This window comes from Lathyrus oleraceus, chromosome 7, assembly GCF_024323335.1.
Source record: "Lathyrus oleraceus cultivar Zhongwan6 chromosome 7, CAAS_Psat_ZW6_1.0, whole genome shotgun sequence".
In the NCBI taxonomy this organism is placed as follows: domain Eukaryota; kingdom Viridiplantae; phylum Streptophyta; class Magnoliopsida; order Fabales; family Fabaceae; genus Lathyrus; species Lathyrus oleraceus.
Window position 1 is genome coordinate 455,778,595 of NC_066585.1, and position 4,093 is coordinate 455,782,687.

At 40.2% G+C, this 4,093-nt stretch overlaps 1 non-coding gene across 1 annotated transcript; it reads right to left on the bottom strand.

Annotated features, from left to right (window-relative positions):
• Nucleotides 1-979: 979 nt before the first annotated feature.
• LOC127108778 (small nucleolar RNA R71) lies at nucleotides 980-1,086 on the bottom strand. Its single transcript, XR_007796291.1, has one exon. It is a non-coding gene; the product is annotated as a small nucleolar RNA R71 (small nucleolar RNA).
• Nucleotides 1,087-4,093: the final 3,007 nt, after the last annotated feature.

Here is a 4,093-nt window from a genome sequence, read left to right on the forward strand (position 1 = left end):
CTTAAAAATAGGTTTACTACTCTAACGCAATGCGCGCCTTTTTATAAGTGACAATAAGAGGGTTTGATTAGGGAGTACAACTCGGTTCTGAATACGTGAAAGCGACAGTTCCCGTTAAATTAGTTCTTTTCAAAGTAGGAAACATTGCCCATAAGTAGTTCTATTAGCAAGTACTTGGATTATTAATCGATTATGTGAATTACATTCGACCCTGTCTTTATTAATTAAACTTTATTCAATACCTTACTTTTCATTGCACACTCTAAAAACACCTATTTTAATTGCCTTGGATAAACACCATAACAATAGATAACGATAGATTGACACTTGGTCTCTGTGGATTCGACAATCTTTTATATTACTCTGACGCGTTCGTATACTTGCGAAAGCACACACATCAAGTTTTTGGCGCCGTTGTCGGGGACCAATTTTGTCAAATTTCATTTTCCTGTTGTTATATCGTTTAGACTTAGGTTATTTCCCGACGGTCAATGCGAAGAACTCGCAACACCGGAAGTTTAAGCTTAGTATACCCTCTGGCGGAACCTGAACGTTACGCTCGCGCACGTTTATTCTTTCATAGAATTAAGAGAGCTATGGCCGAAGATCAAAACCAAAGACCTCTTAAAGATTTCGCTCAACCATCTAATGGAGAACCTAGTTCTAGTATAGTAAACTCAACCATCCCAGCTAATAATTTTGAACTTAAACCATCCCTGTTGCAACTAGTGCAACAGAGACAATTCGCAGGTCTCGCTACCGAGAACCCAAACCAACATTTAAAAATATTTCTTCAATTAGCAGACACTTTTAAAACCAATGGAGCTTCTTCTGAGGCAATCCGTTTAAGATTATTCCCTTTTTCCCTCAGAGATAAAGCCCTATCTGGTTAGATTCCCTTCCACCCAATTCCATTACGACTTGGGATAACCTTAGAAGAGTTTTTCTTGCTAGATATTTTCCCCTGAGTAAGACCGTCGTTCTTCGAAACCATATAACTAGATTTACCCAAAACCAAGGAGAGTCGTTGTTCGAAGCTTGGGAGAGATATAAAGAGTTGTTACGAGCATGCCCACATCATGGTTTAGAAAATTGGTTAATCATTCAAACCTTCTGTAATGGACTTCACTATAACACGAAGATGACCATCGACGCTGCCGCAGGCGGTGCTCTGATGAACGAACCTTATCCTGAAGCTAGTGCCCTCATCGAAGATATGGCTCAAAACCATCAATCATGGGGAGTCGAACGAGCGACAGTTGAGAAGAAGGAAGCCCAAGGAGGAGTGCATGAACTAAGCTCTATAGACATGATGCAAGCGAAAATGGACGCATTAGCCCTCAAGGTCGAACATATGTGCATAAACCCGAATACTGTAGCCGTAGTTTCATCGGATTGTGAAATATGTGGAACCAAAGGACACCAATCTGCAGAATGCAGTCTATTAAACGAAACCCACTCTGAGCAAGTGAACTACACCCAAGGGGACCCATACTCGAATACCTATAACCCTGGATGGAGGAATCACCCGAACTTCTCCTATAAAAACAATAACCCAATCCAAAATAATGCACCTCCAAGACCTAGTTATCAAGCCCCTAGATCAAATCAACCTATGCAACCTGTGCCACCAAAGCCGAGCCTTGAGAAAATTATGGAAAATTTTATCACCGCTCGAACCCAACAAAACAAGGAGTTCATGAACCAGAACATTCATGTTAACGAATTGATTACTCAGTTAGGAACCAAGGTTGACCAAATAGTTACTCATACTAAGATGCTTGAAACCCATATCTCTTAGGTAGCTTTAAACCAAGCCCCTCGGACTACACCTGGAGGACAATTCCCTGGACAACCTCAACAAAATCCGAGAGGACAAGCCAATGCCATTACCCTACGAAGTGGGAACGCTTATGATGAGCCATCAAACCCTAGATTGAGTGAACCCGAAACTTCTAAGGAATATACCAAGCCCCCGGACGAAGTAAAGGAACCATAGGAATCTGAAAACCAGGAAGGTCGAGAAAAAGGAGAAGAACCTAAAGATAAAACTTACGTACCACCCCCGCCATATAAACCACCTATACCATATCCGCAAAGACTCAAACAAACCCAGATCAATAAACAGTATCAAAAATTTATTAAAGTTATAGAAAAACTTCATGTAGAAATCCCTTTCACAGAAGCCATCACCCAAATACCTTCTTATGCCAAGTTTCTCAAAGACATCCTTACCAACAAACGTAGACTTGACGATCCGAAGCCTTTGGAATGTAATGCTATTTCCGAGGACAAATTAGCAAAGAAAGATAAAGATCCTGGAAATTTCTCCATTCCTTGCCTTTTGGGTAATCATGTCATCGCAAAAGCTTTTCTAGACCTAGGAGCTAGTGTGAGCCTAATGCCTTTAGCAGTTTGTGAGAGGTTAAACTTAGGAGAGTTACAGCCCACTAAGATGTCACTTCAGTTAGCTGATAGATCTGTTAAATATCCGATAGGCATTTTAGAAGATGTCCCTGTTAGGATAGGTCAGCTATATATCCCTACTGATTTTGTTGTCATGGACATCAAAGAGGACAATGATATACCAATCTTTCTAGGTAGACCATTTTTATCGACTGCAGGAGCCATAATAGATGTCAAGAAAGGAGAGTTGACATTTGAGGTAGGTGACGAGAAAATACAATTTATACTTTCAAAATTTCTTATGGCACCTATGATGGGAGACTCGTGTTATGCCTTAGATATCATTGATGAATGTGTTAGAGAATTAGAACAAAAAGAAATTATAAAAACAATTAAGTTACCGTCAACTCTCATAAGGGAAGATGATGACTTTAAGAAACCCTACATCGATGATAACCTTTTCGAATGTTTATCCCTTACCCCAGATCCTATGCCGTGCCCTAAGAAACCAACCTTAGAACTTAAGGAACTGCCTAAGAACCTGAGATATGAGTTCCTCGATGAAAAGATGAATCGTCCAGTTATAGTCAGTGCTACCTTGAGCCAAGAGGAAACGAACCAACTTTTAGACGTCTTACGAAGATATCCCTCAGCCTTAGGATATAATATCTCTGACCTGAAAGGTATAAGCCCATCCGTATGCATGCATCGGATTTCGCTAGAAGAAGATTCAAAACCCTCAAGGGAGCATCAGAGAAGAATAAACCCTATAATGAGTGATGTTGTTAAAAAGGAAGTTCTTAAGTTACTTGAGGCAGGTATAATCTATCAGATCTCGGATAGTAAGTGGGTGAGCCCTGTGCATGTAGTACCTAAAAAGGGAGGCATCACAGTCGTGCAAAACGATAAAGGCGAACATGTAGCAAAACGTTTAGAAGGAGGATGGTGGATGTGTATAGATTATAGAAAATTAAATAAAGCAACTAGGAAGGACCATTTCCCTTTACCATTTATAGACCAGATGTTGGAACGTCTAGCCAGACACTCTTACTTCTGCTATCTAGATGGATACTCTGGATTCTTCCAAATACCTATCCACCCCGAAGATCAAGAAAAAACTACCTTTACATGCCCTTATGGAACTTTTGCCTACAGACGAATGCCATTCGGCCTCTGTAATGCCCCCGCTACTTTCCAACGCTGCATGATGTCAATCTTTGCACATTACCTTGATGGTATCATGGAAGTGTTTATGGATGATTTCTCGGTTTGCGGATTTGATTTCCACAATTGTCTTGCTAACCTTGAGAAAATCCTGGAGAGATGCGTGGAGGTGAACCTCGTGCTAAACTGGGAAAAGTGTCATTTCATGGTGACCGAAGGAATAGTTTTAGGACATATAGTTTCCGAAAAAGGTATAGAGGTAGATAGAGCTAAAATAGAAGTTATAGAAAACCTAAAACCACCAAAAACCATCAGAGAAGTCCGAAGCTTTCTTGGACACGCTGGATTCTACCGGCGTTTTATTAAGGACTTCTCCAAAATAACCAAACCTTTAACTGGACTTTTAATGAAAGATGCTGAATTCATTTTTGATGAAAAATGTAATGACACGTTTAATCTTTTAAAGCAAGCATTAATCTCAGCACCCATTATGAAACCACCTGATTGGTCCGAACCTTTTGAG